Source organism: Eurosta solidaginis, chromosome 3, assembly GCF_040869045.1.
Source record: "Eurosta solidaginis isolate ZX-2024a chromosome 3, ASM4086904v1, whole genome shotgun sequence".
Taxonomy (NCBI): domain Eukaryota; kingdom Metazoa; phylum Arthropoda; class Insecta; order Diptera; family Tephritidae; genus Eurosta; species Eurosta solidaginis.
The window spans coordinates 76708333-76721906 of record NC_090321.1 but is presented as its reverse complement, the minus strand read 5'-3'; positions in this window follow the sequence as shown (position 1 = coordinate 76721906).

The window sequence follows — 13574 nt, the reverse complement described above, 5'->3', positions numbered from 1 at the left end:
ACAAAAATAAAGTGCACCTTTAGGTATTATTATGCAGCGGTGTTAATGCTATTTTTATAAATGTTTACTTTTTCCCTAACTGTTGAAACTTTATACCAGAGCCTAGATTCAGTAAGTGTGAGTTGGAACTCAGACTAAAAATCAAGCGTCTTAAAAGTTTCAACTGTGTAATAACTGAATACCGATCGAAATATCTAACCACTAAAACAAGTCTTTTTTTGATAAGTCCGTTGTTTCATCAGAAATTAATGACAATGTGTTTGCCCGAACATTCAACATTTCCCTTTTTAATGCCTTGCCTAAATTATCTATACATTTTATAGATAGAGCAATTTTCGTGGTAAGTATTCCATTGAAGTGTAAATTGGTTAGGTATTTCAATTAATTTATACGATGTTTAATGATTAAGTTGAAACACGACATTTCTGGTCTTTAGATTTACCGGAAGTCCCGGCTACCTTATCTATTTTCAAGGTTGCCCTCTATTTTCATATCGATAGTTTTACAATATTTACAATAGGGTTGCTTAACTTCTAATAACTTAAGCTACATGTACATAATGGGTTTACAGAAGTAAATTGAAAATTATGTGTGTGTAATAAATTTGCCGAAAATTTCATTAGCAGTACTTTGAATTTTTGTTTCAGTGAAAAAGAAATAAAAGTACCAAATCCGTGCCGAACAAGAACCAAAAATAAGAAAAAGGGACCAGCGGACCATATGGGGTTGAAAAGGGCCATTTTTTGTCCAAATGGACTGAGGTGGCAACCGTGTTCTCAAATGCAAGCTTCCACAATACATACACATATAAGTACTTCGACATTACGAAATACATTGTCGCATTGTAAGCCAAAGTATTTTTCATTGTTCACTATATAGTTTGGCAGCTTAAGTAGAGGTTATGTTGCGAATAGAGTGGAAGGCAGTGGACTAGGCAGTCGAATGTCATATAATGAAGGAATGGTGTTCGGAGATTTTTCGAAGTTAAAAAAAAAATGATAAAAGCTTTAATATAAATAAAACTATTGTTTTAATAACAACAACAACGCCATATATATTCTGTATACATAAATATGTAAGGATTATCTCACTTTAAAATTTGATTTAAATAATCTAAAGTTTTGTTTTGAAACTGAGTCGAGAACTGTGCGTGTGTATGTGCGAATTTTCACCGATCAGCTGTTAGTTGCGCTACTTGGTAAAATTTACAATGGTATTTTTGCATAACACCTTTTGACCAGCGCATAGTGTACAAGTACAAGTGTGTTGACTTATCTGTCAAGCATTCTGACAGGCACTCGCTGGATTCGGAATGACAGAGAATTCAAAATGGATACCATTACCGAGTGCGCCGAATGATTGAAAAATTGAAAAAGTCGATACGATTGGTAGTCAAAAATGTTGTCGTTGAGACCAAAAATGCGACTCTAGACCTGAGATTTCCATCAGGTGAGCGAGGCTGTTTGTAGTTTTGACGTTTATCGCTTAGTGAACACACTTGGTATAGGTACACTATGGACCAGCGCAATACCACAGATTAAGTGTAAAATTTCACAAAAATAATAAAAAAATAATTGAAATACCTAACCAATTTATAGTGGGTATCACAAAATCTTCATAACAACAACCACATGAAAATTTTCAATTTCTTTCGCAAATATCTCTCGACAGACCCAAAATTTTTATTTTCCGCCTTTGGATTATTGTTGTCCAGGCCAATACGCGTCTGTTGACACCTCTCTCGATATTTTTGGACACGTATCAGCAGTGTCATGCACATTGTAAATTTTACCAAGTAGCGCAACTAACAGCTGATCGGTGAAAATTCCCACATTCACACGCACAGTTCTCGACTCAGTTTCAAAAAAAAAATTTAGATTATTTAATTCAAATTTTAAAGTGAGGTAATCCTTACAAATTTATGTATACAGAATATATATGGCGTTTTTGTTGTTATTGAATCAATAGTTTTATTTATTATTAAAGCTTTTATAATTTTTTTTTAACTTTGAATAAACTCCGAACACCATTCCTTCATTATATGACATTCGGCTGCCTAGTCCACTGCCTTCCACTCTATTCGCAACATAACCTCTACTTAAGCTGCCAAACTATATAGTAAACAATGGTCATGCAATCGTATGAAACAACCAAAACTGATTCCTGTTGGCGTGGTATTGTTTTTTTTTTCAGTCACAGTCACGGTTAAAAGCCGCTGTGACTGAGAGGTCACAATCACAGATAACATTGATCCTCAAAAATCACGGGATCGGCCAACATTATTGAGGTTATGTTTCGAATAGAGTGGGAGGCACTCGAAGGCCATGAAAAACGGCAATCGAATGAGGTATAATGAAGGAATGATGTTTGGAGTTTTTTCAAAATTTGCGCAAAATCCTGAATCACAAAAGGTAGTGTGATTAAGTACGTAAATTAAAAAATGTAGTTAGGTTTTGCCAATAAATGCTACTTTGGACTAGGTAGGCAATTGAAAAGTAAAGTCCTCTCTCGGCGAACGAAAATCATACTCTACAAGTCACTTATCGTACCCGTCCTGCTATATGGGGCAGAAGCATGGACCATGACAACAGCAGATGAAGCGGCTTTGGGAGTGTTCGAGAGAAAAGTTCTTCGAAAGATTTATGGACCTCTACGCGTTGGCGATGGCGAGTACCGAAGAAAGATTTAATGATGAGCTGTACGAGCTATACGCAGACATCAACATAGTCCAGCGAATTAAAACGCAGCGGCTGCGCTGGCTAGGCCATGTTATGCGAATGAAAGATGATGCTCCGGCCAAGAAAGTGTTCCTATCGGAACCCGCCTATGGAAGCAGAGGTAGAGGGCGGCCCCACTCCGTTGGAAGGACCAGGTGGAAAACGATTTAAACTCCCTTGGTGTGACCAATTGGCGCCGGTTGGCGGAGCGAAGGAGCGACTGGCGCGCCTTGTTGGACGGCCATAACCGTTTAGACGGTTAAGCGCCAATTAAGTAAGTAAGTAAGTTAGGTTTTGCTCCTTTTTAGCAGGAGATTTTCAATTTAAAAATGTAATATGCAAACCATGGTACAATTACCAGGTAGAAGCATAAGTGAAAATGCAACCCTCCTGTGTATTTTGTTGTTGCCGATCGAACATAAACTGTCAATCGGTCTTTCAATTTCTTCTGTCAAAAGTGATGGAAGAAGAAAAATGTCACATATAATTTTCGTCGACAAAGCCAAAACAAAAAAAGAAAAAAGTTTGTTTGCTGGTGAAACTGGAGAAAAAAGGCATTTTTAACGGAAAATAAAGGTAATTAGCTGATTTTTAAATGATATATATTTAATTTATTGTTATTATTTATCTACATATAGCAGCTGAATCATATCTTCAACGTTTCCAGCGCATCAACTCTTGGTAATTCTATACGACAGCATGACACTGATAATACGCGTCCACAAATATCGAGAGAGGTGTTAAAGGACGCGCATTAACCTCGATAACAATAATCCGAAGGCGGAGGTAAAATATTTTGTGTTGGTCAAGAGATATTTGCAAAAGAAGTTGAAAATTTTCAATTCAAAATTTTCATGTGCGCGTTGTAATGTTGATATTTGGTACATACAAAAAAAATTGTGACATAAGTCTTTTGCGCAGATATAGTTTCGGTTTTTTGGGAATATCCTTTGAACAAGCTAAAATTTTTCCTTTCCGCCTTCGGATTATTGTTTTCGGATTTGGTGCTGCATGTGATCTTGCACTCAAAGAAATGGAATATGATGAGAAATTTATAGATTTTCTTTCGAAACGTTTATATGATCGCATCACTTCAAGATTATCACATAGTATATGTAATGGTGATCCAGAGCAAAGTTATAGTGGTTTATTAAATTTATCATTACTGATGGCCTTAAAAGATGTGGCGTTGTCTAGTGCCTCAGCATGTACTCCTGCATTGCTGGAACCTTTGTACGTACTACGTGCGATTGGAACTGATGAGGATTTGGCACATAGTTCAATAAGGTATACGAGTTTACCGTACTGAATTGTGTAGTTAATTTGAAAGTAATTTATTGTTAAATTTTTATAGGTTTGGTATTGGTCGTTTTACCACCATTGAAGAGTTGATTATATAACAGATACATGCATCAAACATGTCGAACGTTTACGTGAAATGTCTCCATTATGGGAGATGGTGCTAGAACCAATTGATTTGAAAAAAATCCAATGGTCGCAACATTAATTTTTTTTATGATATATAAATAAGGAACCGTTCTCTTATTGTATGCATCTTTTAATGTATGTATTTATATTCCAAAGCAGTTTAATGTAAAGTGAGATACAACTTTTTAGGAAGTATATAGTTCCTACTTTATCTGCCTAAGGTCGTTATTTTGTAGTATTAAAATTATACTGGGAAATGCTATTGCTATTGCTAAATGTTTTTTGTAGTGGACCTTATTTTCAATACATGTATGTATGAGTGCTAACGTTGCTGTCTTCAAGAGATGTTGAAAATTTAGGATGAGATTGTATATAAAATGCTGATTTAATATATGTTCATGAATAATTACTGATTTATTTTAAAATGTCATGTATTTTGTAAAGTAAAAATTAAGTAATTTAGTAAGCTAATAAATATCGAAGATATGTATATACACAATAAAGTTTAACGTTGGAAACTCGTCGTGTCGCTATTTGAGATGCAGATTTCTTTGAAGGATATGTACTTCATATCGTGAGTTGTAATCTTTTTTAATTAAAAAAAGCACGGATGTGTTGAAAATTTCAAATTGAGTCGCTATGCCACAGAACTTTCGGGTTCAGCGCCATTGCATGGTTGTTTTGATCCAATTTTTCTATTGGCTCCTCTGTTCGGAACCGACTTTGCTTTCGGTTTAATTTTTGGATACTAGTTCGGTTGTAGTACTGACTTCAATTACGCGTCTGGGTTTCACAGCTTATTCGTGGTACATCATGCATATCCGTTTGTGTGCTGCAGCTGTTCCGTGCCAAGTACTGGCCTTTCGCTCCAACGGTGTCACTTAAAAAAAAGCGAACATGTAGTAGGGACTTTATTATTTATCCTTCGTCCTTCCTTCACGTTGTAGCGGCGAAAGTATTGTCCGATATTTTGGTAGACAACTGCAGGAATGACCGTTGGGGACGATGAGACAACTTCCGTTTTTTACAAACTCTTGATTAGCACTGCTAAGTCATACATAAAATTCTATTACATTTTTTATCTTAAAACATTGGGGAAACTGAATATTTACATCAAAGACGGTAAATATAGCGATGTAGTGGAGTTGGGCATCAAACTTACTCTCTGAGCTCCCACAATAAGGTCACAGGCCTGAAAATGGAGCGAACAAATTAAGCCATTTTAGGGAAGCTAACGCCACAAACTTTTTCCCCATATTTCCTCTTCCTTGATCTTGCGGGGTAATTCTTTACTTTAGCTCACAACTGCAAAAACTCGTGCAAGAATATCAGGAGAGGTGTCAAAAAAGCGTTTTGGACTCATGACGACGAATCCGAAAGCGAAAATTAAAAATTTTATTTTTATAATTTTTCCGGTCAATTTATTTTTGTAGATTTTTGTTGGTAATAGGCTTTTTTGACCAATCGTTTCTTAATTGCAAATAAAGATATTTATTTCAATTTTTCGACCTAACGTTTCGCTAGACTTCCTAGCATCATCAGAGGTGATCTAATTTATTACCAACAATAAAGATAAAAATATTTACATTAGGGGGACTCATGTAACCGTATAAATGCCTTATAAAGTGTGTAAACGTATAAATTTATCTAGTGCGTAAACGAGCTGTCAAATTTTGTATGAAAAATCATTTACACAATTTGTATAAATTTACGCGCATATTTCATTGTATAAACGCGGTAAACTCAAAGGAATGCAACCTTGCAGACATTACAGCCGGAATTTTCATCAGAAATCTCCAACATCAGCAAGTAAAGGTGTCTTAGTTTTGATTTTTCACTTAATCTTGGTATTTTTTAATTTGTATAACAATCAAAAAAATTTGTTTGGCAATAATACAGCTGAAAAACAATCAAGTTTATCAAGAGTATTACTAGGTGCGTTCATATAACGGCGTGTGTAAATGGATATAATTTTACACCTTATAAGTTTATATGCTATAATGAGTCCCCCTATTAATTTAAGGTATAAAGATTACATTAATTTATATATATAAATTTACCTTATATATGTCACGAGAACAACACTAACATTGATTTACATATGTACAAACATAGACAACACTTACGTAATATATTTGTTATTTAAATATTAAAACTAAAAGCATTAGTACTATTTAACATTGGTATCATTGTCATACTGATTCTTAACTATAAACATACAAGGTAAACAGCGGCCCTATTCAGTAAAGCCTCCATTACTGATACTTAGCATAGACTTGACTTGACTTGGCGTAAACTTGGCAACTTAGCCACGATTATACTCCACTTGGCGCATACAATCTGGCATCATAATCAGCGTTGAAATCTACTTTTAAATAACTGCCAATTTGTATGACAAAATGTCAAAATGAAATGGAAACAAACAAATGGCATCTCAAAATGTAAGCGTCACTTAGAACTTACATAGAAAATCAAAATTCAACAGACTTCTAAGTCAAGTTTTGAGTAATCAGTAACATGCAATGTTCATTTAACAGAACTGTAAGTGACAGTTCTCAAGCCAAGTCAAGTCTATGCTAAGTATCAGTAATGGAGCCTTAACTATGAGTTTTGAAATGTACATCTTTCTTTCATACAAATTATATGAAGAAAAAGTGTACATTTTAAAACTCACAGTTACTGAATAGGGCCCCAGCTGCTATATTTTGTGTGTCCTCTTTCTTGTTTATCGTATTTGCCCGTTTTTCCAATATTCTCAGACTTTCCAATGTATATCTGGCTCTCCCGTGTTTGTTCATATCTATTATTTTTGTATTAGCCAGATCAGCTGAGTGTCCACTTGTTGTGATATGCTGCGCTAAGGCGGTGGTGTTTTTTTTGCTTTGTATATCAGCTTCGTGCTCTTTCAGTCGGATTCCCAGTGCACGTTTGGTAGTCCCTATATATACCCTGCTGCAGCTTTAATTTTCTTTACCTTTACACGTTATTTCATATACCACATTGTTTTGTTCTAATTTTTCGGTTGGGCTTTTTGTGTTAGTAAATATACTTGCTAGTGTGTAGTTTGATTTATATGATAAAGATATGTTTTGTTTGTCGTGGAATATAGTTTACCTAAAATAATAATAGTGTACCTAAACTTACCGAAAACCTCAGCAAAACTAAATTCCACGACAAACAAAACATATCTTTATCATATAAATCAAACTACACACTAGCAAGTATATTTACTAACACAAAAAGCCCAACCGAAAAATTAGAACAAAACAATGTGGTATATGAAATAACGTGTAAAGGTAAAGAAAATGAAAGCTGCAGCAGGGTATATACAGGGACTACCAAACGTGCACTGGGAATCCGACTGAAAGAGCACGAAGCTGATATACAAAACAAAAAAACCACCACCGCCTTAGCGCAGCATATCACAACAAGTGGACACTCAGCTGATCTGGCTAATACAAAAATAATATATAGGAACAAACACGGGAGAGCCAGATATACATTGGAAAGTCTGAGAATATTGGAAAAACGGGCAAATACGATAAACAAGAAAGAGGACACACAAAATATAGCAGCTGTTTACCTTTTATGTTTATAGTTAAGAATCAGTATGACAATGATACCAATGTTAAATGATACTAATGCTTTTAGTTTTAATATTTAAATAACAAATATATTACGTAAGTGTTGTCTATGTTTGTACGTATGTAAATCAATGTCAGTGTTGTTCTCGTTACATATATAAAGTAAATTTATATATATAAATTAATGTAATCTTTATACCATAAATTAATGTAAATATTTTTATCTTTATTGTTGTTAATAAATTAGATCACCTCTGATGATGCTAGGAAGTCTAGCGAAACGTTAGGTGGAAAAATTTAAATAAATATCTTTATTTGCAATTAAGAAACGGTTGGTCAAAAAAGCCTATTACCAACAAAAATCTATAAAAATTTTATTGCTGTCAAACAATATCCCCAAAAAACTGAAAAATGGCACCGGAGAGCGGCGGTGGAATCCATAGTATTTTTGCGCAGATCACCTTTCTGCATTGGCGGCCTTCGGCCGCGCTTATAAAAAATTACCATGAGAGACCAAATCTATATCCGCGCAAAACACTTTTACCCACAGTTTTTTTTTGTGGGTACACACCACCATCAAAATTACAACAGCCACATAAAAATTTTCAACTTTGTAAATATATGAATGTACATCTTTCTTTCATACAAATTATATGAAGAAAAAGTGTACATTTTAAAACTCACAGTTACTGAATAGGGCCCCAGCTGCTATATTTTGTGTGTCCTCTTTCTTGTTTATCGTATTTGCCCGTTTTTCCAATATTCTCAGACTTTCCAATGTATATCTGGCTCTCCCGTGTTTGTTCATATCTATTATTTTTGTATTAGCCAGATCAGCTGAGTGTCCACTTGTTGTGATATGCTGCGCTAAGGCGGTGGTGTTTTTTTTGTTTTGTATATCAGCTTCGTGCTCTTTCAGTCGGATTCCCAGTGCACGTTTGGTAGTCCCTATATATACCCTGCTGCAGCTTTAATTTTCTTTACCTTTACACGTTATTTCATATACCACATTGTTTTGTTCTAATTTTTCGGTTGGGCTTTTTGTGTTAGTAAATATACTTGCTAGTGTGTAGTTTGATTTATATGATAAAGATATGTTTTGTTTGTCGTGGAATATAGTTTACCTAAAATAATAATAGTGTACCTAAACTTACCGAAAACCTCAGCAAAACTAAATTCCACGACAAACAAAACATATCTTTATCATATAAATCAAACTACACACTAGCAAGTATATTTACTAACACAAAAAGCCCAACCGAAAAATTAGAACAAAACAATGTGGTATATGAAATAACGTGTAAAGGTAAAGAAAATGAAAGCTGCAGCAGGGTATATACAGGGACTACCAAACGTGCACTGGGAATCCGACTGAAAGAGCACGAAGCTGATATACAAAACAAAAAAACCACCACCGCCTTAGCGCAGCATATCACAACAAGTGGACACTCAGCTGATCTGGCTAATACAAAAATAATATATAGGAACAAACACGGGAGAGCCAGATATACATTGGAAAGTCTGAGAATATTGGAAAAACGGGCAAATACGATAAACAAGAAAGAGGACACACAAAATATAGCAGCTGTTTACCTTTTATGTTTATAGTTAAGAATCAGTATGACAATGATACCAATGTTAAATGATACTAATGCTTTTAGTTTTAATATTTAAATAACAAATATATTACGTAAGTGTTGTCTATGTTTGTACGTATGTAAATCAATGTCAGTGTTGTTCTCGTTACATATATAAAGTAAATTTATATATATAAATTAATGTAATCTTTATACCATAAATTAATGTAAATATTTTTATCTTTATTGTTGTTAATAAATTAGATCACCTCTGATGATGCTAGGAAGTCTAGCGAAACGTTAGGTGGAAAAATTTAAATAAATATCTTTATTTGCAATTAAGAAACGGTTGGTCAAAAAAGCCTATTACCAACAAAAATCTATAAAAATTTTATTGCTGTCAAACAATATCCCCAAAAAACTGAAAAATGGCACCGGAGAGCGGCGGTGGAATCCATAGTATTTTTGCGCAGATCACCTTTCTGCATTGGCGGCCTTCGGCCGCGCTTATAAAAAATTACCATGAGAGACCAAATCTATATCCGCGCAAAACACTTTTACCCACAGTTTTTTTTTGTGGGTACACACCACCATCAAAATTACAACAGCCACATAAAAATTTTCAACTTTGTAAATATATGAATGTACATCTTTCTTTCATACAAATTATATGAAGAAAAAGTGTACATTTTAAAACTCACAGTTACTGAATAGGGCCCCAGCTGCTATATTTTGTGTGTCCTCTTTCTTGTTTATCGTATTTGCCCGTTTTTCCAATATTCTCAGACTTTCCAATGTATATCTGGCTCTCCCGTGTTTGTTCATATCTATTATTTTTGTATTAGCCAGATCAGCTGAGTGTCCACTTGTTGTGATATGCTGCGCTAAGGCGGTGGTGTTTTTTTTGTTTTGTATATCAGCTTCGTGCTCTTTCAGTCGGATTCCCAGTGCACGTTTGGTAGTCCCTATATATACCCTGCTGCAGCTTTAATTTTCTTTACCTTTACACGTTATTTCATATACCACATTGTTTTGTTCTAATTTTTCGGTTGGGCTTTTTGTGTTAGTAAATATACTTGCTAGTGTGTAGTTTGATTTATATGATAAAGATATGTTTTGTTTGTCGTGGAATATAGTTTACCTAAAATAATAATAGTGTACCTAAACTTACAGAAAACCTCAGCAAAACTAAATTCCACGACAAACAAAACATATCTTTATCATATAAATCAAACTACACACTAGCAAGTATATTTACTAACACAAAAAGCCCAACCGAAAAATTAGAACAAAACAATGTGGTATATGAAATAACGTGTAAAGGTAAAGAAAATGAAAGCTGCAGCAGGGTATATACAGGGACTACCAAACGTGCACTGGGAATCCGACTGAAAGAGCACGAAGCTGATATACAAAACAAAAAAACCACCACCGCCTTAGCGCAGCATATCACAACAAGTGGACACTCAGCTGATCTGGCTAATACAAAAATAATATATAGGAACAAACACGGGAGAGCCAGATATACATTGGAAAGTCTGAGAATATTGGAAAAACGGGCAAATACGATAAACAAGAAAGAGGACACACAAAATATAGCAGCTGTTTACCTTTTATGTTTATAGTTAAGAATCAGTATGACAATGATACCAATGTTAAATGATACTAATGCTTTTAGTTTTAATATTTAAATAACAAATATATTACGTAAGTGTTGTCTATGTTTGTACGTATGTAAATCAATGTTAGTGTTGTTCTCGTTACATATATAAAGTAAATTTATATATATAAATTAATGTAATCTTTATACCATAAATTAATGTAAATATTTTTATCTTTATTGTTGTTAATAAATTAGATCACCTCTGATGATGCTAGGAAGTCTAGCGAAACGTTAGGTGGAAAAATTTAAATAAATATCTTTATTTGCAATTAAGAAACGGTTGGTCAAAAAAGCCTATTACCAACAAAAATCTATAAAAATTTTATTGCTGTCAAACAATATCCCCAAAAAACTGAAAAATGGCACCGGAGAGCGGCGGTGGAATCCATAGTATTTTTGCGCAGATCACCTTTCTGCATTGGCGGCCTTCGGCCGCGCTTATAAAAAATTACCATGAGAGACCAAATCTATATCCGCGCAAAACACTTTTACCCACAGTTTTTTTTTGTGGGTACACAACACCATCAAAATTACAACAGCCACATAAAAATTTTCAACTTTGTAAATATATCTGGAAAGAAATAAAAATTTCAATTTCCGTTTTCGGATTCATGGTCCTGGGTCCAAAGCGCGTCTTTTGACACCGCTCCCGATATTTTTGGACGACATTTAGTAGTTGTGAGGTAAAGTAAATAATTACCTAATAAATTTTCACGTAAAAAGTAAATAAACAAAAAATGTAAACATAAACAAAGTTTGATATTTTATATCTAGCTTCGGATGAAAAAACATGTAAAATGCAACTCTGATGCTTTTACCTGGTTATTGTACCATGATGCAAACCAATGTTCATTCTATTACTTTTTCAGCAGGAGATTTTCATTTTTAAAATGTAATATATAAACCAATGATCATTCTATTACTCATTTTATCTATGGGGCTTCAAATATATTTTATAATAACATGATTTTTATTTTTACGATTTATTCCTCAATGAAAATAAATCAAACACGTATAAATGTAGTCATTAATCATGGTTTTTAGTTCTTAATCTATATATATAAAAATGAAATGATGTTCGTTCCTGTCCATATTTTGGGGCCGACACGAGGCCAATTTAATTCGTTCTTTTTTCATATTATAGGGATCAAATAGGGGAAGGTTTTTAGCAAAATAAATTTTTTTTAAATTTCTAGGGTCTTGAGGTATAGGTCAAAACGTGGACCCGGATAACCTTAGGGTGTGTTTTTACATTATTGATATCAATATTCACATATGATAATAATAATCTCACAAATGTGATTTTTTTTTTAATTTAGGCGCATAAACAAATCAAAAGGTTAGCTCTGTGAATTACTATTCATATCGATTAATGATTCGTGAAAATGAAGAATCCCATCCATCCATACCATCCTCCATATACATACCCATACCTATACATCTTACACTTACATCTTACATTCAAAATTCCCCCATACCGTGAGCAAAGATGTTTACACATCAAAACTATTCAATATGATAATAATAATCTCACAAATGTGATTTTTTTTAATCCAGGCGCAGAAACGAATAAAAAAGTTAGCGCTATGAATTATTATTCATATCGATTAATGATGCGTGAAAATGAAGAATCTCCCATTCTGAAATGCAGAAGATTGCTCCACCAATTTGTCGTGGATATGTATGCAAAAATTGAGACCGAGCGCTTAAACTATATCAAATTCAATCACACTAAGTTACGGTCCGGGGAATACATTCACTTATGGGATGCAGTGAATAACGATGGAAATGTGAATTACACCGGTAGAATGATCATATTACCAGCAACATATACTGATAGCCCCCGACACATGGATGAATAGGCACAGGATGCCATGGCGTATGTTCGCGCCTATGGACGGATCTGTTTAGTACTTTTACATACAATCCGCAATGGAGTGAAATCAAAGACCATTTGTTTCCTGGCCAACCCCCAATTGATCGACCCGACATAACTGCACGTATTTTCAAACTAAAACTAAAATCACTTGTGGACATTGTTGTCGAACATAGTGTTTGGAGAGGTGCGTTGTTATATGTATTCCGTTGAATGGCAAAAGCGGGGATTACTGCACGCACACATTTTGATTTGTTTGGTTGATAAAATTACACCGGATCAAATTTATAGTGTGATATCAGCTGATATACCGAATCAAACGATTGATCCAGATTTGTTCGAAGTCGTCAAAAAAAATGTTGAAGTTGACAATCGTTGGATTGTTCCATATTGTCCATTGTTGTCCAAAACATTCAAAGCGCATATTAACGTGAATACTGTAATTCCGTTAAATCAATTAAATACATTTGCAAATATGTAAATAAAGGAAGCGGTGCAGTCCAAAATGAGAAGGACCAGATTAAAAAATATCAAATGGGGCGTTATATAAATAAATACACGAAAGACATCCAAGAGTCGTTCATTTAGAGGTTCACCTTGAAAATGGCGACCGCGTTTATTTTACTTCTGAAAATGCAGCGCTTAGAGCAACAAGTGCACCGTCTACAACTTTGACTGCCTTTTTTCATTTATGTCAATCGGACGATTTTGCAAAAACATTGCTATATG